At 41.2% G+C, this 12,521-nt stretch overlaps 1 protein-coding gene and 1 non-coding gene across 2 annotated transcripts in view; both read right to left on the bottom strand.

The window, feature by feature from the left end:
- Positions 1–12,521, bottom strand: part of LOC126470927 (uncharacterized) — a 447,426-nt gene that overhangs the window by 117,879 nt on the left and 317,026 nt on the right. The window lies entirely within an intron of this gene.
- On the bottom strand, positions 5,929–6,002 carry Trnat-agu (transfer RNA threonine (anticodon AGU)). Its single transcript has one exon. It is a non-coding gene; the product is annotated as a tRNA-Thr (tRNA).

The following is a 12,521-nucleotide window of genomic DNA, read 5'->3' as shown; positions in this document are numbered from 1 at the left end:
GTCTGTGTTCTGGGAAGTAATGTCTGAATTCATCAGTCAACTTTTGCAGGATGATCATTGATGTTTCCTTGGATGTCTGCCCTAAGGCTTACTTCACATCTAGCCGGCAGCCGAGAAGCCGGCATTCTTGCCGGGCCGACACAAGAGCCGCGTCTCTTCACACTCACCCGACAGCAGCACGGCATGCCGTGCCGCGCCCTCCTTCCGCCAGCAATTGCTTGCAGACGACAAATGGAGCCCAACCAGTTATTAGCGTGGCTTGTCTTGTACAGACGTTTGAAGAGAAGAAGAAGGTGGCATTGGGTTCATCCCCTCAATGTGAGAAGAGACGAAGTGGGTGCATTCTTTGTTCTTTTTGAGGAATTAAGTGGAGATGAAGATTTGTTTTTTTAATTATTTTCGGATGAGTTTACGAACTTTTGACGATCTACATGATCGAAGAAGACTTCCATTCAGCGCCGCAACACGTCCTTCCGAGAATGTATCCAGCCTAAACAAATGTTGGCAATTACAATCAGGTTACTGGGATAAACAATAGTAAAATTTTTAAAAAGTTTATTATTCTGATGGATGTACATTTTTGTAACCATATTAAAAATTGAAACATATCTTAAAAATTGGACGACCCAGCACACGAATTTTCAGAGATTTGTGATGGCTTAGAGGATATGGAACATGTCCTGAAAATTGCTCCACTGCTTGTTGGTAACACTGCGTGTCGGTTTTGGGTCGTTGCCTATTGACTTCTGCATTTGTAATTGGTTGTATCTCATAAAGCGGTAAACATGTATATTCACGAGATGTACTAGGATGAGCGACAGTATTATTTTTATCCCATGACTTTTTACGCTGTTTAATTTCAGAAACCATCTGCATAACTCTTAATTGAAACTCGACTACTTCATCGTCGTCAAATGTTTCCAGCGTTGTAACTATCCCGCTGAAAAAAGACATGGCGATTGGATTTTCTGTGAAGTGCATTGATCAGCTCTACCTCTACAGGGTCAAGCTCCCTCTTCTTGTTACTGTGTGATTTCGGTATGTCAGAATTACGTACTTCCTCTGTGAGTGTCTCATTACATTTCGGGATCCTGAGTATCGTCAGTGAATGAAAAAGTGTCATCAGAAACTGGTCTTTCCGTGGTAGCATTTTCAGTAAGCGAGAAACTGTCGGCAGTCGGACGTGTTTCTGTTTTTTTCTTCAAAAATTGAAGCTGTTGGCCGTATATGTACGTTCTGGGTGGTTGCCACTCACTCCCAGATTTTAGAGATGACTTACACGTCCTCTCGCTTCTTTGGAAAGAATCGCGAATATTCGCCCACTTCTTCGTAACTACTTTGCCTGAAACAAAAATGCTAGCTGAAGAGGTACATCACACTACTATACTTACAAAAAGAAGTTTAATGGTTTTCAACCTGTCTGATATAAAAGCGTTATGAAAGCCGGAAAAATTAAAGTGTCTAGTGGTCTAGAAATTAACGTTTTTAGAAAACCAGTGTTGCCCACAATATAAAAAGTATTGGAAAGCAGTAGGAGAATGAAATTTTGCATTGTAAAACCGTATGTTGATAAGTTATTACACACGAAGTTAAGGTTTATCGTGCAATTTCTTCTCGACATATGAAAAGCCTGACCTCACACTTCTTTCAAGCGACTATTTTTTCGTCAGTCTTCTTTTCAAATCGCCTTTATGAAAATTGGTCATGCAATTTTGTTTGTTATTTCCAAAACGTTGTACAATGTTGTAGATTTGTTTCTTTCACAAATATATTGCCACAGATATTTCTCAACGTTGTCGAAAACTAGGGCGGACTGTTGAAAGGTGCACGATAGGGTCAAATATTTCCAGAATTATTTAATTGGTTAACGTTAAACATTGCCATTGGTCATTGGGGATATGTGTCAATGTTCATACAAAATTTAATCAAGATCCGTGATGTTCATGCAGGAATACTTTCCGATTTTAGATCACTGTGCATGGATTGGGCCTAATGTAGGATAGTTGATTTTATTGCTTACGTTACAGCATATGCTATATTAAATTTTACTTTTCCAGAAAGCTACACAGACATTCTACAATACTGAAACTTTCTTTTCAGATATCTGGCCAGTGGCTGTACGTTTACAGATCTTCATTACAGTTACAGAGTTGGCATTTCCACTATCAGTAAAATAGTCAGATGTTTGTGTCAAGCTATTTGGTGTCTACGTTGTGAATATATGCCTCTACCCACCAAAGAAGACTTCGAAACAATTGCTGCAAAATTTGAGCAAAGAGCAAATTTTCCTCACTGCATGGGGGCTGTATATCGTCCTTCCATCTAACTCAATGTATTAGAATTACAAAGGATATTAGTCAATAGACTGTGGCAGACTCAGGTTATAATTTTATCAACGCACATATCGGTAGTTAGGGCGAAGAGGGTGATTCTAGTATATTTAAAGAATGTTCTTTGTGGAAATCAGTGATGGAAAAGAAGTTGGTGATTTCTGTTCAAAATGGCTCTGAGCACTATGGGACTTAACTTCTGAGGTCATCAGTCCCCTAGAACTTAGAACAACTTAAACCTAACTAACCTAAAGACATTACACACATCCATGCCCGAGGCAGGATTCGAACCTGCGACTGTAGCAGCAGCGCGGTTCCGCACTTAAGCGCCTAGAACCGCTCGGTCACAACGGCCGGTGGTAATTCCTGAAGACAGATGCCTTCCTAATACAGTAACTCCAAAGGTACCTTAGTTTTGGGTTGGTGCTGAAGCGTTTGGACTGCATCAACATCTTCTACGGCCTTTCTCTGTACACCAATTAACAGTTGCTAAAAGAGCCTTCAATTATCGCCTTTCAAGAGCCTGAAGGTTCGTAGAGTGTTCATTTGGGATACTGACTAATAAATGGAGGATTTTCCACAGAGCTATAAATTAAAAACCCGATTTTACTCTTGACATTGTTAAGGCATGTGTTGCTTTGCACAATGTTGTTCTTAAAAACGAAGGCTACAACCCCGAGGATAGTCTGTCCATAACTGGACTTGAAAGTGTAACAAGAAATGAACGTGCACGTGGGGGAATTTCTGCCAATAATGTACAAAAAATCATGACGGACTATTTTATAACACCTGAAGGATCTGTGACATGGCAATTACCTAAAATTTAATGGGCCACTGATTTTAAAAAATGTTGTGGATGAAGGATCTGTGAAATGGCGATTATCTAAAATTTTATGTACCACTGTTTATAAAAAATGTTGTGGATTTAACATAAAAAATAAAGATATGTACTTACCATAGTTGTCTCTATCCTTGTCACACATCCGTTCAAAACCTTCGTTCAATTCTTTGCAGACTTCGATCCATGCATTCCTGGTTTGTATTTAAAGTCTTGTACCATAAAACTGGTCAATCCTGCACTAATGTTTTCAGAATTTCGGCATCGATTCCCGCCATGGCACACCAAAAATCTTCAGAACAAGTTGAACCACCAGAACAAAGCAAAACGCAACTGATCGGCAGACGACAGTAGATGAGAAGCCCTCTGTTGCCTGCCCCACTACACGCGCTGGGTGTTCCCCACAACAGCCGGCACCGGGCCGACACAGTGGGGGCCGCCGGCATCCCACGGCATTGGCCCGGCTGTCGGCTGTCGTCCAGCCGGCCACGTCGTCTGTCGGTTAGGTGTGAAACGGTCCGTAAGCTCTTCACCTCCACAACCAGGTAGCCGGTGTCGGCTGCCGGCTGCCGGGTAGATGTGAAACAAGCCTAATCGTGTCATACCTTTCATCATCAACGACTACTTTTAATGTCGCGAAAGCAGAATAAATGTTTTCACCAATTTTATCCATTCATTACTGAAGTATGCAAAGAAAGACACGAAGTTTATTGTCAAAGACAAATACGTTTTCAATGCCTTCTAAATGTCTGTTATCGGAACTTTGTAATGGCACGTTCAACTCATACAAGTGTGTTAAAAGATCCACAAGTTATAGCAAACGCATCTGAGATGTCGGGGCCAAATGTGCTCTAGTAAGGCTTTCACTTTTTTTTCACCCAGAGACAACTCACTCACTCCTCTGAGTTCATATAACATTCCTAACAAGTTACCTTTCGACAGCCAGCGAACTTATATGTGAAAGAATGAAAGAGAGTGTTCTCATGGTCGGAACCATTTCAGGGCACTTTTTTTTTTATTTAGTATGTTTAAAGCGATTCTTTTGACAACATATACCACATTTGTGACCACTGCACGGTGTTATTAAGACATTCATGAAGCCACGCAACTGGCAATAAATGTGGTAAATGTTGTCAAATGCATCTCCTTAAATACAAGCGTTTAAAAAAAAGAACTATGTCATCAGAAGAACTTCGACCATAAGAGCATTCTCTGATTATGCTGTCCTGGTCTAAAGAGCGGACGAACACGAATAGCTGACAACAGTTAGAAATGCCAGTAATTCGGGAGGACGACGGTTCAATCCCGTCTCCGGCCATCCTGATTTAGGTTTTCCGTGATTTCCCTAAATCACTTCAGGCAAATGCCGGGATGGTTCCTTTGAAAGGGCACGGCCGATTTCCTTCCCCCGAGCTTGCGCTCCGTCTCTAATGACCTCGTTGTCGACGGGACGTTAACACTAATATCCTCCTCCTCCTAGAAATGCCAGTAGATTCATCACACTGGAAAGCGAAGCATGGCGTAGATGGCTTTGTTGACAAATGAACGGAGAGAATGGTTTTAAGTTGATATATTATACAATTTATTCATTATTTGCATTCAAGAACATAACTGCATAAAATTTTATTGTCGAAGTATTCAAATGTGCTTAGAATAAGGGTAGGGGCACCTGACAAGCAATCTGACATTAAATTAAAATTAATGGTTCCTGATATGCTATCTAACATACAAATGTTAAAGATTATCGAAGTGCAATCAGGCTTCAAAATAAATCGAACACTCATTAACGCTATCTGACTGTAAAGTTAAAGAGCCGCTTATGATTGACTGTGAAAACAGTGGGAAGCAGTTAAGTGAATCTAATGCTTAGCACGGAGATGAAAATGCATCGCACATTAACTGTAGCTGATATGAAGTCATTAACAAATGCAAGCCTGAAGCTGGATTCTAAGCTGGAATAAGTGAAAGCTATTGAGCATTGCTCGAATGGCTCTGAGCACCATGGGAGTTAACATCTACGGTCATCGGTCCCCTAGAACTTAGAACTACTTAAACCTAACTAACCTAAGGACATCACACACATCCATGCCCGAGGCAGGATTCGAACCTGCGTCCGTAGGAGCATTGCTCGTCCAGTAAACTTTCATACGCCTTATTTGCTGCTGGTTCGGTCTCACCATGTTATCGGTTGAGATGCCGAAGCGTGAGATGGCTACAAGTATTACACGCCTAGTGTGAACTTACAAATCTCGCGAGGGCTGCTCCGGATGATGGCGGTAGACAGCTACAGCAGGTGTCGCAGAGCGTCGCTTCTTGGACGAGGTCATCAACAAAAGTCTTACAGGACGGCAGCGACAAGAGTGTCTTCTGAAGTAATGAGATTTACAATTTTGGTACGGTTTATGAGGGCAAGCCGTCTTTCCAGTTACGTAGGATGGACTATAGCGAATCAGAATTTGTGTTACTTTTATAAACTTTTACTTCCTATATTTTTGTGTATTGTGGTTAACTACTAGTTGTTCAGGTGGCGGAAATGTCCTCTCGACTCCCTCTTCACTCCGTCCAGCCAGTGGTGGGGTTCCTTTCAAGTTCTAACATTTACTTTCGTCCCTTCCACCAGTGCTCTCGGTTACAACAGTTATCAGTTTATTATATGGAAATCGAAGGTGGAGAGGGTAAGAAAGGAAAGGAAAGACAGGGGATCACTGCTGTCAGCTGTATCAGGACATTACGCAGAATCAACGGTGACGAGTGAAAATGTGCACTGGACCAGGATTCGAACCCGGGATCTCCTGCTTACTAGGCAGGTGTGTTAACCACTGCACCATCCGGGACACAGCGTTATTGCTGCTGCACAGACTATCTCGGTACGCCTCACGGCCGATTCACATTCCCAACGAGCGCTACCTATCCGCAGTCCCTGTCCATTTCCTCCATATTCGCTCTCTGAGATTCCCACAGTAAGTCGGACATATTTGTGCATCCGGACTGAAGATGTAGGATTCATTGCCCTGTTAGGCCAGTCAAATTATATCAGTGAGTGGTGTCTGTCCTTTCGAACATGTCCGAAAGGACAGACACCACGCATTCATATAATTTTCTGTCTGCCTCTGACTACCTCCATCGCTCTCTACGTTGTTATTAACGGATGGAAAGCTTGCATGTCAAGTGGAAAAACTACACGCATTATGGTTGTCTTTCCACTTGCCTAAAGTGGAAAAATCCCATGTTTTGGGGCTATACTGCACTCTCAAGCGGTGTCAGCTGTATACGACTGACAGTCTTAAGGCCTGGGGATTTCCTTACAGTAAATTTGAGAAGCAAGCTTTGTTTTCGAGCAGAGCGGTTCCGCTAATCTTAACGGGATAGCCCAGCCGGCCTCGCGGTTGGGAGGGAAGTAAGCGTCCACGGCCGCACATCCAAGCTGGGGCTCTCGACATCGATTAACAGGCTGCTACTAATTGGAGCTTCAAGCGAAATAAATGAATTGTAATACTCAGTATTGTAACTCTAGCTGACTTCCTATCAAGAGAGACTGCATATCAGTCATCTCAGTTTTGTATAACTTCATATCACTGGTGGAGAGTAAGACACTCTGACTGACATATTCTGAGGAATTTATTCGTGGAGCTACTATTAGGAATATTCGTCAGTGCACAATGCCGATTTCGTAACTGTTGAAACTAGATACTCCTCTATATCATTTGACATTAGTTCAATTCGAGTTTTTACAGCGTTGTTCGATACGGGTTTACTTCGAAAAATTTTAAGACTTCTTCGACATCTTTGAGCAAAAGATATTTCACAGATGCTTCTCCTACTGCGTGAGGATATTTTGATGCCGCTATCAATGTCTCAAACGACGCTACTGAATTTTCTCCGATGACGCAAATATTGTACCGTTAGGCCTGATTTTAATTTTTTTACCAGATTCTCTACTTTTTCTGCAAAGAATTCTGGCGTTCAGTCAGAGAAATTAGGATGACACGTGGCGCTTTGATTTTGATGGCTTTAAGGAATCGTTCACGAGAACGGTTTCGCATATAACACACCGTGGTTTTATTCATCCCTTACTTTCTACCAAAGTATATTCGAATTTAACGTACCTACTGTCATATTTTCTCTTAGGCGCCATTTTCAGAAAATAAAACAGAAGTGCTATCAAGGAGAAGGATTATGAACATAAGCTTAAAAATAACTTAGTTTTCACAATAAAACAGATAAAAAATATAATGACAAATAAATATACTTTCACTATCTTCATTTTTAATTGCATATCGCTAAGTAACGTGATATTCAACTCTGAAGAGCCAAATAAGTTGGTACACCTGTCTAATATCGTCTAGGGGCCCCACGAGCACGCAGAAGTGCTGCAACACTACGTGCCATGGACTCAACAAGTGTCTGAAGTAGTGCTGGAGGGGGATGACACCATGAATACTACAGGGCTGTCCATAAATCCGCCACCGGCCGCGGTGGCCGTGCGGTTCTGGCGCTGCAGTCCGGAACCGCGGGACTGCTACGGTCGCAGGTTCGAATCCTGCCTCGGGCATGGGTGTGTGTGATGTCCTTAGGTTAGTTAGGTTTAAGTAGTTCTAAGTTCTAGGGGACTTATGACCTAAGATGTTGAGTCCCATAGTGCTCAGAGCCATTTGAACCATTTTGAACCATAAATACGCAAGAGTATGGTGGGGCTGGAGATCTCTTCTGAACAGCATGTTGCAAGGCATCCCAGATGTGCTCAATAATGTTCATGTCTGGGGATTTTGGTGGCCAGCGCAAGTCGTTATACTCTGAAGAGTGTTCCTGGAGCTACTCTGTACCAGTTTTGGACGTGTAGGGTGTCGTATTATCCTGCTGGTATTGCCCAAGTCAGTCGGAATGCACAATGGACATGAATGGATGCAGGTGGTCAGACAGGATGCTTACGTACGTTTCACCTGTCATAGTCATATCTGGAGGTATCACGGGTCCCATATCACTCCAACTGCACAGGCCCCACACCATTACAGAGCCTTCACCAGCTTGAACAGTCCCCTGCTGACATGTAGGGTCCATGAATTCATGAGGCTGTCTACATACCCTTACAAGTCCACCCGCTCGGCACAATTTGAAACGAGATTCGTCCAACCAGTCAACATTTTTTCAGTCATCAATAGTCCAGTGTTGGTGTTTACGGGCGCAGGCGAGGCCTATGGCTTTGTGTTGTGCAGTCATCAAGGGTACACGAGTGAGCCTCCGGCTCCGGAAGCCCATGTCGATGATGTTTCGTTGAATGTTTCATACGCTGACACTTGTTGATGGCTCAGCACTGAAATCTGCAGCAGTTTGCGGAAGGGTGGCACTTCTGTCACGTTTTAAGAATTCTCTTCAGTCGTCGTTGGTCCCTTTCTTGCAGGATGTATAATCTTTTTCCGGCCGCAGCGATATCGGAGATTTGACGTTTTACCTGATTTCTGATATTCACAGATCACTCGTGAAATAGTAGTACGGGAAAATCCCCACTTCATCGCTAACTTGGAGATGCTGTGTCTCATCGCTCGTGCTCCGGCTGTAACACCACGTTCAAACTCACTTAAACCTTGACTACTTGCCACTGCAGCAGCAGTAACCGATCTGACGACTGCACCAGACACTTGTTGCCTTATATAGGAGCTGCCGAACGCAGTGCCGTGTTCTGCCTGTTTACGTATCTCTGTGTTTGAATACGCATGCCTATGCCAGTTTCTTTGGCGCTTCAGTGTAATTGGGTGGCCAACGAAATGTACCTAAGTGTTGTGAACTTTGTGTAATACACTCATACATAGATATGCTCAAGCCTGTATTCCGTTTTGTAATACTAAGTTTTGATTCAAATAGTTTGACAAGAAGAAAATTGTGCAGACTTCTTTTACATAAGTCACAAATGGATAAGAATGTCTGGGAGTAACGGTCAGCTAAACTACTGAGACCACCGAACCACCAAACATCCAAAGAGAATCACTGACACCACCAAGCAAGACAAAAGAAAGGGTGCTACGATTGAGTGACCGGCTCGTGCTATGCTGTGACGTCGATTACTTGCCCTCCTAGCCACCTGCGCGCTCAACTCACGGGATCGTGGCGCTGCACCACCCGCGTAACAAGGGATTACTAATTTAAAAGCAATGAAAGTCTGAAATTTTAAGTTTTACGCGGACAACGTTTTAGGTTTTGTGGACCACAGGTGGTGAGCAGACCACTGGATGGAAACCAACGTATTATAGAATGAAACGGTTGAGAAACGGTCTGAAAGTATGAACACTATGCCGTACTCTAAAGTTTGAATTGATGAGACGACATACAAGAGTAACTTAAGTATGCGATCCAGTTTTCACCATTCATTATCGCGTATTTTGAATTTTTTCCTTGTCTCTACCTTTTGAGCCTCCAGAGACGTTTACTCTGATACCAAGGCAGATACACCACGAAAATCACCAATTAATCTCATATCAATGTACTCATCACGTTCTCTGTACGCTGAAAGTTCGTCGAAAACCTAAATTTTCAGATGCGTGGGAGGAGCCTCTCGATCCCAGGTTTAAGGGAGGTCCAAAATGATTCTTGATATCCTACTTAAATATATCTATCATTATTGTTCACAACACGAGGTTAAAGAGACTCAACAACAGATCATGTGCACTTTTCTATCACTTACATCACTGTTGCTGACTGCACATATATCAATCATTGTTTCTCAGAACACAAAGTTAAATAGTACTGACTGCAGATCACAGGCTCTTTACTTCTTGCTTTTCGTGATTAAGTGCAGTCACGGACAATCTGAATGTGGATAGCAGAAGGTGAATTCAGCTGCCATCCTTCCGAATACGAGTCTAGTGTGTTACAAATGAGATGTCGCTGCTCACTGTGGTTGATCTTAGTATTCTGATCGATCGGAGTATTTTTTATTTAAATGCAGATGGGCTCCTATAATTTTAGGCATGTGAAACACAAAAACAGTCAGTGTAGTAGACTGAATCACTAAAGTGCCGAAAGTGAGAACGGTTGTAATACTACTTAACGTTTCGAGATGTCATATCTGCACTTTGACATCGAGGTCCCAAAAGCGATAAATCGTGGATATGACCTCAAAATAGCAAAATGTCGAATGTTGAAGTAATATTTATTCAATTGACGCAGTAACGCAATCCACTGTACTATCACTTTCAGAAGTTCAGTGAAGGGCTCTTCCCTCACTATCACTCTTTCACAAGCTATATAGAGTTAAGATTGTTAGAAACTTAATCAGTATTAGCTCTGATAAAAATTAGTTTAAAAATCTCGAATAAACACAATGGATTTAGTTTTAGTAACCACATACTGATTACGCCTTCCTTGTCATATGTTTCACTTTGGTACCGGCAAGGAAAACCGCAAATAATGTATTATGCAAAGATGTACTGTTACCACGGAATTTTAACCGGCAAGAACGGTATCTGAACAAGAAGCTAACTGTCTTCACAAGCATTTAGCTCCCCTACGTTCACAATGAAGAGAAAATAAACACAGTTCGTGATCAATTAGTACTGGAAAAGATTTAAACCAGTAATGCTGCTAAATTGTATCAATAATAATCAATAGTTTTGTTAACCGCAGAACTAAACCCACTATCTGGTTGCTTGTCACAGTAGTCATCAGCTGTTACATGATTTTCAATTATGTACGCAAGTTCCAAGAGAAAGTTATATGCTGAAATATAGGAAATGCGCTTTTTGTAAAGGTAATAAGTCAAAATATTGGGAGATACATTATTTTGCTACTTAAATTTAAGTAAGAAAAAACTTTAAACTATGTATCGTAATTTCATTGCGTAATCTTGGAAATAACTGATTAATGGCATATTGACGAATGCTAATAAGCAGCTGAATTCAATCACGAAGTGGATTCCAAGGGAACATTGTTGATAATGGTAACATCGTAGGCACAATAAACGACTCTTGCGTCTTATAAAATAATCTGGAAAAGGAACTGGAGCAGAACAAAAGAATAGGAATGATTAAGAAATACGTATAAATAATTTATTTACTCTAGGACGGGAATAGAACACAGCGTTATGCCTAATTCTTGTGTGTAACTGACATTCGTGCTGGGTAATCTTGTGAAAGGCTAGTGCAAAATTTTGACTGATTCATGCGACGTTGATCTGTCACCAATGAAGACAGCTTAAAAAACTATTGAACTGCATCGAAACTGATTAATATTAACGGCAATGCAGTTAATTCTTTAGATTTATTTGTTTGAGTTAGAATCATATACAAGGTAGGAAATATTCTCAGTGTAACACCAGTATCAAAATTATTTTATCAATAGAACCAATCAAGTATCTACTGTGAAGAAGAGGGTGGAAACTGCAATTAGATATAGTTACTTCATGAAAGCAGCATAGCTAACCAGAATATTACGTTATTAGTCCACAAATATATTAAATGATTTGAATTTTGCTGTGTCTTTTACTGACGGTACTTCATTCTGATCGATGAGTTAGAAGTTTGTAAGAAAGGAAATAGTGAATGATTGTAAGAACCGAAATTAAGCAGGCATTTAGATAGCTGAAGTTTTGATTTCAGTTAACTGCTGCTGTTTCAGTCAAAGTGAACTGTATAACTGTTTCGGGTATCATATTAATTTAGTGCAAAAGCGGGAGTGGGTGGTGGATACCGTTTGTGACGTCAGATATTATGAAGCTTTTGATAGCCACGTTGCCGTGTCATATACAGTGGAAGTAAATTACATTTCACAAAAAGAACGTAGAAGTTCATTTAAATCCGTTTGGACAGTGTGTTTTTAATTTTATAGCTGTGAGGAGAAGAAATTTCCATTTACAGTATTTGATTTGAAGGATATGCCAATTATAGCAGAACAGTAAACTGCTCTGAATGCGCTTTACTCCAAGCTATTGAGCTAACTTCCGACGAATAAAAAGGAAAAAGGAGGGAGAAAGGAACAGACGCTACATTTCACATACGTATGTTATTACCTTCCTACGTAGATAACTTCCTCCATCAAATTTCAGAGTTAATAACGTTTTCCTCTACTGAGTCACATTTTACAGATTTTGTTTAGGATGTGTACTTATGCCGCATATAATTCATATACCATTATTGGACGCTCTGTTATTAATTTTGATCTCACTACGGCTTTATCAGATTCGATCATTCATACTTCGGGACTTCATTTGTGCAGCTGGTATACGAGTCTTTAATATAGTTAGAGGTATTTCAGAGGCCAGGACGAGCATTTCCTTATTGCCCAATAACAATCGTCTCTTGCGGGTACAGGTCGGTCTCTACGAGCATGGTTCAAATCGTTCAAATGGCTCTGAGCACTATGGG

This window comes from Schistocerca serialis, chromosome 3, assembly GCF_023864345.2.
Source record: "Schistocerca serialis cubense isolate TAMUIC-IGC-003099 chromosome 3, iqSchSeri2.2, whole genome shotgun sequence".
In the NCBI taxonomy this organism is placed as follows: Eukaryota; Metazoa; Arthropoda; class Insecta; order Orthoptera; family Acrididae; genus Schistocerca; species Schistocerca serialis.
This window is presented reverse-complemented; position numbering and strand designations above follow the sequence as displayed.